This window comes from Cavia porcellus, unplaced genomic scaffold, assembly GCF_034190915.1.
Source record: "Cavia porcellus strain 051 isolate PalLab524CR breed Dunkin Hartley unplaced genomic scaffold, mCavPor4.1 scaffold_27, whole genome shotgun sequence".
In the NCBI taxonomy this organism is placed as follows: Eukaryota; Metazoa; Chordata; class Mammalia; order Rodentia; family Caviidae; genus Cavia; species Cavia porcellus.
Window position 1 is genome coordinate 20554968 of NW_026947510.1, and position 14120 is coordinate 20569087.

The 14120-nt window shown below is 49.6% G+C and overlaps 1 long non-coding RNA gene across 1 annotated transcript; it reads right to left on the bottom strand.

Moving 5' to 3' along the window:
• Nucleotides 1–5110: 5110 nt before the first annotated feature.
• Nucleotides 5111–10018, bottom strand: LOC111754827 (uncharacterized). The gene is made up of 2 exons (XR_002789498.2): nt 9775–10018; nt 5111–9324 (listed from the first exon to the last, which is right to left on the bottom strand). It is a non-coding gene; the product is annotated as an uncharacterized LOC111754827 (long non-coding RNA).
• Between the last annotated feature and the right edge of the window lie 4102 nt (nt 10019–14120).

The following is a 14120-nucleotide window of genomic DNA, read 5'->3' on the forward strand; positions in this document are numbered from 1 at the left end:
ACGTGTAATAGATTTCTGCCTCCTTTTTGAGGGCCTTTTGTACACTCTCAGACTGAGCCAAATACACCCTCTTTAAAAAAAAAAAAAAAAGCTGTTTTTCAAGCCCCTGTGTGAGGAGACTGGTGGAGCAGAGGACCCAGGGGCTGAGCTGTCCCAAGGTTAATTTCTGGTCATTGCCCACCCTCTTCCCTGAGCCCTGCTTCACAAAGTTTGGCTTTGTGGGGCACCAGTGAGGCATTTAATGCCTGAGATACATATATATATAGGGGCAGGGCTGCCTGCCCTGCTTTTCCTGGCCTGTAATTTATGAGGTGGGTGATCTGGCTTCCCTCATTCAGGGGCCCTATTCAGGAGCCACAGAGCCCCAAATTCTCCCTGCTGTGGATCCAGGGTCAGGCCTTGCCACACGGCTCCAGGCCAGCATCTCTGTCCAAGACTCTGTGGAGCCATCATTTCTACTGTGGGCCTAAAGTAATGAAGGCAGAATTAGGAAGACAGACCTGGGTCCCAACTAGGGGAGCTTGGGCCTGCAGAAACAGCCCTTGCGGGAGGCCCAGATTTTTCATATCTCAATACATCAGGGTCTCCAAGGAGGTGTCTAAAAATGCTGACTTTCATTCAGAATCCTCCTTGTGCTTATTTCCAAATATATGCTACAGTATTGTTAACTGTAGTTGTGAAGACTTGGTAAAGTTTGAGGTCGTGGATATGCTAAATCCTCTGATTTAGTCATTCTAGGTTACATGCATGTATCAGAAGCATCACACTATGCCCCATAAATGTGTGACTATTCCATACTAAAGAAGAATTAAGTGAAGCTGTATAAAATGCTGATTGCCAGGGTGTCTGCTTGGTTATTTTTTCTTTAGTGGTTGAGACAAAATACCTGATGCCCAAGGTTAGGAAAGGAAAGGTTTAGTTTTTACAGGTTGGAGGTATTAGTCTATACTCAGCTGGCTCCAAGCAACAGGGTGTCGTGGCAGGGCCACCATAAACAGCAAGCACAAACAGCAAGAGAGAGAAGGCTTCTTCCTGCCCTTACACTGCATCCCAGCTCCACCCCCTGGGCGAGTGCTGCACGCACATCACCAGTCCAAGCATCAGACAACAAACCAGTCACGCCAGACTCAGCCCGTCCATGATTACCTGAGGCTTAAGTAGATGCCGTCTGAGCACTCCGAAACATTTCATCCCCCAAAGGCTCCTGTATATCTTTAACACAAAAGACATTTAGTGCATTGCTAACAGATGTCAAAGTCCTAACAGCTTCAGCATTTGTGAAAAGTCTAAGTCTTAAATCTCTTGTGAGATCTATGGCAAACTCTTAACTGTAACCCCCTGTATAAATAAAACAAGGTTAAATTTTTTTTTAAATGTAAAGGTGCAAGATAAACATTACCATTTTAAAAGTTATAAACAGTGGAATATAAAGCACTGGAGACCAAGCAAGTCTGAAGTCCAGCAGGGCAAACATTGAGTCCGGGAGTTCCACCCTCAGCATCTGAAGCAATCTGGTTGCAAGTGCCAAAGGTTTGATTGAGTGATTCTACCCCCGTGGCACTTTTAGAAGTTTTACTTTTTATAGCTTATTTAAAAGCCCATTTTGTTTGGTTTTTGCAGCTTTTTTGGATGATCTGTGTTTTTGGCTTTTTTAAACTTTTGGGTCTTCTATTGCACTTCTGGCTCTATCTTTATATCTTTATATTTGCCCTCTTCGGGGTGAACTTTTTGGCCTTTTAGGCCTCTGAAATTGGGGTGGAAACTGTTTTTAACCTCAGAACTTGTGTATTTTTTAAAAATTTAAAACCAGTACCACGTGGGTGCCGCCAAGGTCTGCTGTCAGCTGGAGTGGTATCCAGGCTTTTTTCTTTTCTGGCTGTAGATCACTCAGCTCTCTGAATTTGATTGTAAAGAACAGCTTTTTTATGCTGCTGCCATTTTGCCACCATTTTGGAACCTCTTGTGGCCTCTGTCACCATGCTGGAATGTGACACTTTGCGATTTTTTTTTTTTGAGCAAACTCTTTTACTTTTTGAGGCTGCAAAAGGTGGATACCCGCTGCTTTTTGAGGTGGCCCCAGGCCATCTTTTAAATTTTTTTGTTTTTGTTTTTGTTTTTGGCAATCAAGGTCTCAGCTCTATCTTTATAGTCTACAGCCTTTTGGCCAAATTCACAATGTTTTAAATCATCCTATTGGGCTCCTTGCTCTTGATTTTCAACATAAATCTGTCTAAAATCTCCCAACAGTAGCCATGCCACCTCCTCAACATTAGACTGCCTCGAATTTTTTTTTTTTCAGATTAATCAGTCTGTTACCCTTAATTTCAGTCTCAGACAAAGTCTCTGGGCATGAGCAAAATGCAGACAAACTTTCTGCCAAGCCATAATGCACATCACATGGAGTCTAACAACCAATGTAGCCCTTTTTTTTAAAGCAGAAACCTCCAAGCCTGGCCTTTACCAGCAGGCTTTTTATCAGTTTTAGGTCTCTTTGGCACTGGCCAAAATCTCTCATGCAGAACAGCCTAAGCTGTTTTAGGACCACTCTTTCAGGTTGCATTTTTGAATCTTTTTAATCTCTTTTTATAAGCCATTTTTAAAGGCTCTTGAACCACATGGTTAGGTATAGTCACAGCAATGACTCCACTTTGGCACCAAATTCTGTTTTGGTTTTTTTTTTTTTCTCACTGTTGAGACAAAATACCTGATGACCAAAGTTTAAGAAAAAAGACTTATTCTTTACAGGTTAGAGGTTTTAGTCTGTACTCAGCCGGCTCCAAGTGACAAGGTTGCGTGGCGGGGCTCTAGAAACAACAAACACAAACCTCAAAAAAAAATAGCTACTCTTCTTCTCTTCCTTACACTGTATCCTGGCTCCACCCCTGGGCAAGTGTAGCACTCTCACCACCAATCCCAGTGCCAGACAACAAACCAATCACAAATGCCAAACTCAGCCCTGTCCATGATTACATGAGGCTTAAGTGGGGCCATCCAAGCACACTCTAACAGTGTCCTTCCAGAGACTTGGATCGAGCCATGTGGGACCCACAGCCGTGGAGGGTGAACTTTAATAGGTATCAGAGAATTGCTTTGGGATCATGCTGAGACGTAAGGAGCCCCAACCCTGACGGGAACCTAGATCTGTCTCGGTTCTGCAAGTAGGAGGCCTGGGAGTTTTGCTTCAGTGAAGTCTGAAAAGTCCCCAGATGGAAAAGCTGAAAGGGGCCATGGGGTGTGTGGAGGTCAAATGTCCTGCTTTCTGCTAAGAAAACTGAGGCTCGGAAAAGGGTGAAATCTTGGCCAAGGTGATGGAACCTTTCCCTGAGGAACATGGAAGGAGAAGAGGGGTTAGGGGCTCCTGGGCACCTGAAGGGGTGAGAAAAGACCCAGGAGGGGCGTCAGCAACTTGAGTGCAAACAGGCTTCTGTTCTATCAGTCTGTTTTTAACCTGATATGAACAAGTCCTGCAGTGCATAGTGCTTTTTGTCTTTTGATTCTGTGTCTGCAGGCTGAATTCACCCCTCTCTGGTCTGAAATGAGGTTTAGCCTCCTTGCACACATATACTTAGTGGTATCTCAGTGAGGTGCCTGTTCACATCTGTCGAGACTCCACTGCATTGGCTTGTAGAGCTTCTTTTCATACAGTGGATGCTCAAAGTTTGGAAGACTTTTGAGAAAGCTCCTTACCTCTCATAGAGATGCTTCGCTTTGGAAATGCACTGATCTGAGCATCTGAGGGACTCCTCTCCCTAGCCACTCTCAACAGCAGCACAGTGCCACCTTCTTCTCTAGTGTGAGGTGGCTCTGCCCACAGAGGTGAAAGCCTTTGTCTCTGCCTCCTTCCCCCACTTCTTCCTCTGTGCCTCTTTCCCTAGGCACTTAGGTCAGTTTCCACAGGCCTCACTTTTAGCCAGCAAAATACAAGTCACTCACAAGGTTTAAGTTGCTTGGCAGCTCTGTTTCCTTTGACTGCTGGCTGGGGGAGGGGACAGTCTTGGAGAGTGAGGTGGGAAGTTGGCCTCAAAAGGTAGCAAAGGCAGTCCCTGTACTCTGCTAGAGCTAGGCTCTTCATGTGGGCTCTTCACAGCAGGAGGGAACTCTGTAGTATTTCCCCCGCAGGCCTGGTGCCCACTCCACCCTGCTGAGGACCAGCTATGCTTGTGGCAGACCTGACCATATGCCTGGATCCAGAGGGAGCAGCTGGTTCAGTGGGCAGTGCAAAGATGAGCTCCATCTTTTTCTGGCCTCTCTTCTGAGGCCAGATATGCACTGCTCTCTGCTGCTTTATTGTCCCCAGAGCAGGGATCTGAAAGGTCGTGTGGAAGTTATTGCCTTGACATTTTGACGGAGCTGTTTCCCCTCCAGGTGGGTGACTGAGAGCTTATGTGTGTTGGGCACAGACCAAAAATAACATCTACTGATTTTAAGTCGAAGCCCCCAAAGCATTTCCTTCTGCACATCCAAGCACTGAAAGGAGATTTTTAAAGGGTAGGCATCACCTCCAGGAAGGGCATTTTGTTGTCTCATTCAAGCAAAAACACACTTAGAGCTTCCGGTTGACCCTGCCAGCCTGAGCAGAAGGGAAATTCTATCTACAAGGGTCAAACTTCAAATACTTCTAAACACCTTTTTTCCTTTTTTAGTGAAACACAAGAGAAAAAAATTCAAATAATGCAGATGGGTTGGACACGTAGCCTGAATGCTTCGCTCTCAGAGTGTGTCTATTTATCAGTACCGTTGCCCTGGGCACTACAGTTGGCACTGCCTACTGCAGTAAGAAGTGGCCCTGCTGTCTCGGTGGCCTACAGCCACTGAGGCTTCATTCTTGCTACTCTGACTCTTCCCTTGGGGGTGTGCTGGCCCTTATACTCCAGAGCCTAGACTGAGGGAGCAGTCTCCCTCTGAGGTGTCACTGCCCCAATAACACGAAGGCAGAACTGAGTGACACCAAGCAGTGGCCATTAGAACTTCAACTCAGAAGGGACATCTGTCATTTCCACTCACGTTTCATTGCTAAAGCAAGTCAGGTGGCCAGCCCGGGGTTCAAGGCAGGGAGAGTAGATGTATTGATCAACTCTACAGTCTTGAATTGTGGCAAAAGTCAGCGTGATAGTCTGGAGAGTCTTTATTCCCAGTAACATGAGGCCCCTTCACCCTACAAAATGGCTTGTCTGAAAACTCTTTCTTGGTAGACCCTGGACTGTGTTCCCAGAGTACCCTAACATGTGTTCAGCATGATGTTCTCTCCAACAGACAGTAGGGTCCCACAGTTGAACAAGTTTGGCAAACACACAGGTCTTTACACAGGCCCTTTGGCACCATGTACATCATTAGTTTTTAAAAAAAGAAATAGTTCACTAGGCTACTTTCCTGTCCTTCTAGGGCAAGGCCAAAACTTTAGCTGACAATTAGAATCACCTTGGGAACTTTGATAGAAATCCTGATGCCCAGGAAACACCCAGAGTGATCCACTAGCATCTGTCCAGTGAGATTCAGTGTGGGTATTTTCAGAAGCTCCTCTGGCTCTTCCAAGGCATGGCCAGGTTTGAGAACCACTGTTGAGGGGCTGGGTAAATACAGGAATTGATCTCCCACAGGTCTGATTCAGCTGGTGGCAATCAGGACGGGCCGAGAGTGGCTGATAGCAGTTTCTTGACCTGCTGAGCAGGCTGCCAGCAGCCAGAATGTCCAGGACAGTGCCGACGGGCCAGGGAGTACATCACCCCCAGAGAATGGGAGGGCTCAAGGCTCCAGTGCTGGCCAAAGCTTCACACCAGGCACAGACAACTCTGTCTTTGTGGGGACTTCGGGGTACCAGAGTCCTCAGTTCCCACCAGGGCACATGGTCACCAGATTTGTCACTGAACTCCAAGCCAAACAATTTGTCAACGTGGCCTTTGTCTCTGATGAAACTTCGTAACTTTCACAGTGTTCCTCTTTACCTCTGTGTCATCCTGATGAAACCAGGCCACAATGTGCATGTTCTTGAACATCTCAGATTCTAACCCTTTCCTAATGGGCATCTAAACACTGCTGTTTCTTGGGCCCCTTTACCCTATCAGATGACTTGTCCCAAGGTCTTCTGTTCTGCTTTACTCAGTGTGTGCCATGTCCCCACACATCCTCAAATGGGTAAGGATGAGTGAGGAACCTTCTTCTGGAGGTGCTCTCTTCCTCTCGGCATGAGCCCTGGGCTTCTCTGTCAGGAACCACGAGGTATTCATTACCAAGGGTCTGATGATAAAAAGTCAGCTCCCCTTATTTGAATGACCTTTTCACTGACCCTGCAAAAACCAGGACCTTTATCTTTTTTTCTGTTTTTGAAACAGGACCTTGCTGTATAGTCCAGGCTGGTCTTGAACTCACAATCCCCCAGCCTCTGACTCCTGAGTATCTATCAAACAGACATGCACCACCATGCCCATCTCCAGCCAGGGGCCTTCTTAATGAATAGCAGAATATTTGGCATGAGCAACTTGGTGCTTGACTAGAGTGTGCTGTCCAGTGCCCCCAGGAACCCTGAAGCTCCTTAAGAAAATAGAGCTGACTGCAGAGCACTGAGCACGCTAAGATGCTTCACACTGTGGTCTTTGGAAAGGCCTGAAGAAAGCCAAGTGAGGCCTAGCAAAAAAGAAAAAAATTTCCCTGCTGGATTCTGCATTGTTTTCTGGGGGAGAGGAAGGGTTACTGGGGATTAAACCCAGGACCTTTGAGCTGAGCTACATCCCCAGCCCTTTAAAAATTTGTTAAAGTTTTTAAAATTTTGATACAGGGTCTCACAGGTAGCCTACACTGAGATCAGCCTCCCAGAATGTTGTGGGATCACAGGGGTGGATGCACATCCACACCCAGCGTGTACCAGACATGATCCTGACTCCTCTGGGTGGGGTAAGGAGGAGCGAATGACTGCGCTTGGCATCTCCCTGGGCTGACAAATACGGTCAGGCCTGTGCTGTGCATGGTAGGTACTACCTAACTCTCCACACGGGAGGGAGATCACGTGCTGCCCCATCTGTGTCCCAGAGACTGGGGCTGGGACTTCCTCAGAGTCCCCAACCCCAGGGCCATGTCCTGCATGTGGCAGATGCTCCATAAATGTGTAGATTGTCCCTCATCTTTGAGAGGAGCCCTAATGATCTCTGGCTCTGGCTGTCCACATTTGTTTTGCAGGGCTCTAGTTAGAGGAACCACAGGAAGCAGCAAGCATTTGCACATTGCTTTGACATTCACGATGGGGACAAGAGCGCAGGCATAAAAATTAACAGCTTTACCATAGCTGTGGAGGAAATGGAAAATTAAAGCTTACGTTTTGGGTTACAGAAGGGAATTGGGTGCCTTTATGCCTCTTGGTGGAAGAGAGAAACATTTCCCTCATCTCAATTTATAAAAAGCAATCTTAAGGCCAAGAAGAGATAAGTGAAGTAATTTCAGAAACCGTCAATTTAAATCCTGAGGCTGAAATTACAGCCCTGGACTTTTCTGCCAGCATCAGACATCTTGGGGCTAGCAGTTCCTCTAAGACATATTCCAGCAGGTAGAAGGGCCATGACCTAAGGCACTGGGAAGGGACGGGAAGGGAGGGGAGGGCAGGAGCAGAATGTGGCCGTGACTTTGAATGCTGGGTTAAGAACCTGCTCTTTTTCTTCTTGGTCAACAGTTCTCGAACTTAGGCATGGGTCAGAATCACGTGGGACTGTTGAAATACCAGTGCTTAAACGTCTCCCATCCTGTAGGAGAGTTTCTTTCAGTGGGTGTAGAGAAAGGAGGTTCCTGGGGAAGAGACGCTGAGTAGACAGGTGCCTCAGTACAGAAGCCCAACCACCTGGCGTTCGAATCCAGCTGGGGCGTGGTAGCAGCTGTGGCCAGCATCCTGATTAAACTCACCACCCGCCCTGACTCCGTTTTGCGACATGTCAGCCCCACCTTTCTGTCTTCAGGGCTCTTTCTGTTCCCACAGAGACTCTGCCCTTGCAAGCAGAATGCTGAGGCAGGAAAACCTGGAGGCTCACGCTTTGCACTATGCGCTACACAGGCCCAGCAAGTCTGAGCTCTGGTTCACTGGGGTGCCACTTGCTTGTTGTGATAGTCAATTTTGAGGGTCACCTCCCCTGGATTAAGGACACCCATACAGTTGCTAAAGTGTGATTTCCAAGTGTGTCGGTAAGCGTGTTCCTAGGGGAGACATAGAGATGATTGTCATGTGCGTCAGGGGACTGAGTGGGCAAGATCTAGTCACAGTGTGGGCAGTGCTGCCCAATCACCTGGGGGTCCCAATGGAATAGAAAGCAGAAGAAATGCAAATGCACCCTCTCTGGGAACTGGGACACTCTTCTGCCCTGAACACCAGGATGTGCCCCAGTATCCCCTTCCCCAGCCTTGGACTGAGAGGCACATCATAGGCTCCCTCTGCCCTAAGAGGCCTTCGGACATGCGTGGGGCCATGCTGCCAGCACCTGAGGGTCTTCAGCTTTCGTGTGACCTGTGGTAGGACTTTTAGCTCCATACCACAAAGCCGCTCTTACGTCTGGTAGCATGGGCAGCCTGTGTGCTCTGTCTCTCTGGAGAACTCTGACCGCTGTGCTGGGTTCCACCCTGCACTGGCTTCCTTCAGTGCCACTCCACAGCTGCTGTTCTGAGGGGCTACTTGTGCTCAAACCTTTGTCTCAGGCTCTGCTTCTGACAGGACCCAGACCTGACAGTGACCTTGGCTTACTGCTTGACCTTGGACATGTGGTGCAACTCCTTGAATCTGAGTTTTCTCACCTCTGTCCCTGAGCTATCACACACTATCTATGGCTTCCAAGAAGGTTTTATCTGGTTCCCAGGTGGCTTTTAAATCATGTGTTATGGGTTCTGTGTAGGCATCCATATAATGTACTCCCAAGTCATCAAGAATCCTGTGACACATATCCATGCACCCATCTCTCAGCTGGAGAAATAGACCAACACAGGACTACTGACCTCCTGGCCACCTCTTCCAGCCCCTTTACTCTCTGTCTCTGAGAGGTGACTCCTGTACTGGATGTTGTGTTTCTCATTCCCATATTGTATGTATGGTTTTACTTTACCATAAACAACATATTGACTTGCCTTGTATCTTCACAAGTGGAGAAATTTCACAGCAAAATCCAGATTTCCAACTTTCTTGGAAAGCAATCACAAGATCCACCAGATCCAAGGCCAGACCCACGTGTTTCCACAGTAGCAGTAAGGCGCTGTCCTTGGGAGCCCACCAGGTGGGACAGGGTTCCTGGTGCACCTTGGGTCCCATCTTCTGCTACATCGTTTCTTCACATTTGGTCCTTCCTGTTTGCCTGTAGACAGCTGAAAGCCCGAATTTGAGCCTGTGAGTTCTCTGGAGGCACTATCTGGTGCCATGAGCATGGGATGCCTTGTGTTGAGAGCCCCCCCATGTGACCAGTGCTCCATGAAGTCACTCCTTGTCATTGTCCTTGGACCGTGCCATCAGGATTCCTCCCAGCACCAGGGAGGGGGCAGGAGTGTGTCCAATCCCTGGGGCCTTAACTGCAGGGGCGAAGGCTGAGCCAGCCTCCGGCGGGGTCTCAGGTGACCCTGCTGGCTCCTGTCTGTGCCACTACTCCAGCCCAGGCCCACATGCCCTGTGCATAGCCCTCCTTTGCAACCAGCAGTGCGAAGCACAGCAAGGGCAGGCAAGAGAGGCCCTCTGCCAGGCAGTTTGCTTCCAGGGCCTACTGGATAAGGAACAAAGGGATGGCTCAGAATTCCACCCCCAGAGCAGATCCCTCCTCTCACCGAGCATGGAGGTGGACGTTGGGGCCCACGAGTCGTCGCCAGCGGATGGAGGCTTTGTTAGCCTTGCCGCGTCCCCAGACCAGGGGCCGCTCTTTCCTGAGAGGCCGGACTTTCCCACAGGAACAAAGTGCAACTTGTTTGCCGGGCATGAATCTTGGCATGGGGCAACTCAGTCCAGGCTCGGCGCTGCCAGGCAGGGGCTCTGCGATATCAGGCAAATTCCGCCTTCCCCACAGCTGGGGCCGACAGCAGGAAGCCGCAGGGAAGCTCTGAACAAAAGCAGAAAAATGGGCCACGTTTATTCATTCACTGACCAGCCCGGGCCTGGCTGCCCATGGGCTTGGTCTCCATGGCGACAGGAGGCCTGTGGTGCTCCCACTTGGCTCCCCTGTGATCACGGCTCCTCCATGGCCACAGCATACAGCCACACAGCATCATGGAGGCATCCCTGCCCAGATCAGTTTTGGTCCCCGCTGGGGAAGGGCATGGAAGTGACCCCTGAAGTGGAGGGTGTGTGCACCGGTCACAGAGCCAAGGCCAGTCCTGGGCAGGCACAGTGGAGGTGAGTGGACAAGTCCACGTGCTAGCTAAGCACCTACTGTGTGCTGTTCAGTGGGACATATGCACCATGCCCACTCAGTTTGTCCTCACTAATCTCACTCTAGTACAGCTTTCCAAAATATGGATCTTGGGCCCGGGCACCAAACAGAGAGGTTATCCAGAGGAACCATCATCAGCATTGGGTCTTGAAGGATGCATAGGAGTTTCTCAAGCAGGATGTTCTTGGGTAGGAGAACTATTTGAGCAAAGGCTCTGAGGCCCAATGTACATCAGAGAGTAACTGAAAGTCTCTTAACTGGCATGGGGAGGAAATGTAACTGAAAACAAGTCAGTTCGTCCTTTGCAGGAAGCAGAGCCCTCCCCGTGTGGGTCTGCATGTGGGATAGAGTCATCTTGCTGGGCAGGGTGCACAGGTGAGGACAAGAGGTCCCTGAGCCACTTCAGTGCCCGTGGCCACTCTTCTGCCCTCCCCAGAGGCATAGATGCTGGCAGAGGTCATTGCCACACAGTAACATTGGGGCTCAAAGGCATGATCATGCCCATCTGTGGCCAGGGCTCTGAGGCTCTAAAGCAAATGCAGTGACAGAGGATCGGTAGCTTCCTCCTTCCCGGCCCTGAGCGGAACCAGGACTCACAGCCGAGGCACAGCTGGGAACGGATGGGAGCCTCCAGCGGTGGCCGATTTCAACAACACTCTACTGTCTTTCCTGGGCCCTGGGTCTCACCGATGGGGCTGGTGGACCAGGTCTTCAAGGGTCCTCTTGGGGCACAGAGGCTGGCGTGAGGTGAGCTGCTGCCAGTCACCACCAGGGGGCCTCGCTCCTGCAGACTTTCAGTCTTCACAACAGCCTCCCAGAGCCTGGACTGGAGTCTGTTTCACAGGCAGAAAAGGCTTGGTCTGGTCACTGACCTCCCTCTCTTGGGTATCCCATGGTCTCCAGCCAAGCATTCCTCAATCAGCTCAGTCCTGGAAGGCGCTGCCTTTGCAGCATCAGATAACTTGTGCTGTCCCTGTTCTTGATGACAGATCTGTACTGAGCCTGAGCTCCGTGGCCAGGCCGCGTCCTTCCCAGCCCCACAGCACTGTGCGATGCTCGCCGGCTGTCTTTCAGCTGCTGTTTGCCTGCTGTCTTGGTGCACAGGACTTCCACCAACCTCAGCACAGCTTCTAGTGGATCCTGATCCTGAAATCAGGCCTGCGTCTATGTCACCTGCTTGTGCAGGTTAGAAAAAAGGAATGGAAGACGTCAAAAAGGGAAGGAAGTTAGGGAAAGAGGGGAAGAAAAAGAAGGGAGGAAAGGGAAGACGTAGAGGAGGAGGGAAAGACAAGCGAGGGATGAGAGCTTCACAAGTAGCATCAACATCTTCCTAGGACGGAAACCTTGCATGTTGCCTAGTTTGATTTGAAGCTAAGGAAAAAAATAACATCTTAATGGCATCTTAAGACCATTTTGAACAGAAATGGCAGGCACAAAGCAATGGCAGATAGGAAGGTTGCCCTCCAAACTTGCACCCATGGCAGACATGACTAAATGATCACAGCACTCTAGCTCTGCTTGGCCTGGCTGCAGACTCCTCAACACACTGATCAGGAGCTGTTCCTGAGCACAGTCAGCACCATGAGGACATGCATCTGTCATCCTTCCTCTGTTACCTTGGGCTCCCCACAGAGCTCACTCATATCCAAGCTTCATTTTTTGCCCCATCCATCCCAGTCCTAAGCATTTTCTGCTGCTTAGGCCAGGCAGCAAGTCCCCTGATGTCATTTGGGCGTGTTAGTCATCACTAAATCTGGCCTCTCCCTGAAGCTCCCAGCCTCACTGACTTCCTGAAGCGTGGATGAGTGCTGCTGTCACAAATCTGCTCTGACAGTGCTGATGAGAAGAGGCAAGTTATGTTTGCTCAGCCCTGCTGGGCCAGAGGGGGCTGCCCAGGGACACTGGTGGTCCAAGGGGCACAGCCCCCCCCTGCTGCCCACTGGGCCTGGGGCACAGATGACCCAGCTCCCTGAACTGCATACTCTTTGGCTGATAAAATGAGTGAAGCCTTCTTAGATCCAAACTCCTCATGCACACCTCATTCTCTCTGGCTCTTTACACCCCTGGCCCCACACCTGGGTGCCTCCTTTGCACTGCCCGTGTAGTGGGCCCCACCTCCCTTACCTGCCTGGATCCCTGCCTTTTCCTAGTCACCTGCTGGGTTACCCACCGGGCTTGCCTCACACCCCCTCTTGACACGTAGACTCATTTGCCAGTCTCGCCTTCTCCATCTGTTGCCTGCTGACACAGGCTTCCCAGCCATACTGGCTGGTTAACACGTGAGGTAACGTGCCTCTCTTCTCCAAGGCTCTGCTCATCTGATGGCTGGAGCTCAGGGCAAGGCCAGCAATGGGGAGCAGCCAGAAACACAGAAGCAGCTTCATCCTTGGCCTGCTGCCTTCCAGATGTGAATAGATGCAGGTGTGTCTTCATCGAGGTCCGTCCTGGAAACCTCCTTTGCAATGCCGGATACCTGTGTGAAGTGACACACACTTCTCATGCACTCCCCTGTCTCAGGCACTTGTGGAAGTCATTCTTATTCTGTCTGAGGCTCCAGGGCATGAATCTGATATCATTTTATGGACTAGACTTACATTCTTCCTCCTCTTTGACAAGCATGCTAATGACTCAAGATCTCATTTCCTGAGCACCGTGGTAGGGACCTCACCTGCATGGGCTCACAGAGTTCTTGCAGTATTCTTGAGGGGAGACAGTATGCTCCTGTATTTTGCAAAGGATGAAACTGAGCTCAGAGAATGAAGGTCGTTTGGCCCAAGCCACTTAACCAGTAAGCAGCAAAGCTGTGTTTGGAAGTCAGAACTGTCTCACCCAGAGACCACAAGCTGCCCACAGTGGTGCACATCCTTTCTAGCCAGAGAGGCAACTTCAGAACATCTTCCTTTCAAAGCAGTTGGAACTTTGTTGGGATACAGCAGAAAGCTTTACAAGGTCCTCTCCACAAAGAATCCATACTCTACTTGGGGAAGCAAAGCATCTCACATTATCAGCTAGCATTCATTCAAATTTTGTATCAGGAAAAATGACAAAAGAGCTTTCATTTCACCTGTCAGCCCGATAATTAGGGTACACGTGTTTTCCTCAGCGCCATGGGCTGTGGAGAGAGGTTCAGCCATCCGGTGGGGCTCAGGAGTGGGCGGTGCAGATGCATGGGCCACACATTCTACTTCTTTGTACACAACAGAAAATGTGAGAATTTCTGCAAAGTGTTTGATTATGTAAAGATGATAAGACAGGAAGGAGAAAGAGATGGCTGTACTTAGGACAGGCTGTGAGAAGGCGGTGAGATAGGACTTGCTTAAGCACATTTGCCCCTGGGACCGTAGGCATCGTGGGGCCCAGGCTGAGTTTACTTCCCTGACAAAAAGTAGAGTTTCTCTCTGTGTCTTAGTTCCCTCCCTGAAAGTAGCTAATTTGGCCAAGTCAAGGTTTGAAAGTTCTTTTATCCAGAGCTCCTATGCAGTGTTTCACGAGGGTGAGACCCTTCCAGTTCTCTCTTCCCCTCATATCTGTTGGCTCCTTGATCCCCACTCTTTTTGGTGCCAAGGACCACTTACTTGGAAGACACTTTCCACAGTCGGGCAGGGGGATGTTCGGTTTCTTTTCTTTATTAGTGTATGTTTGCAATTTCCAATAATCACAGTCTTAGTGGTTGGCAGAGTTTGAGATCATCGCTGAAATTTTAGAGGAGTGAATGGGCTCAGTGCGGTTACTCAGCTGGCTTTCAGC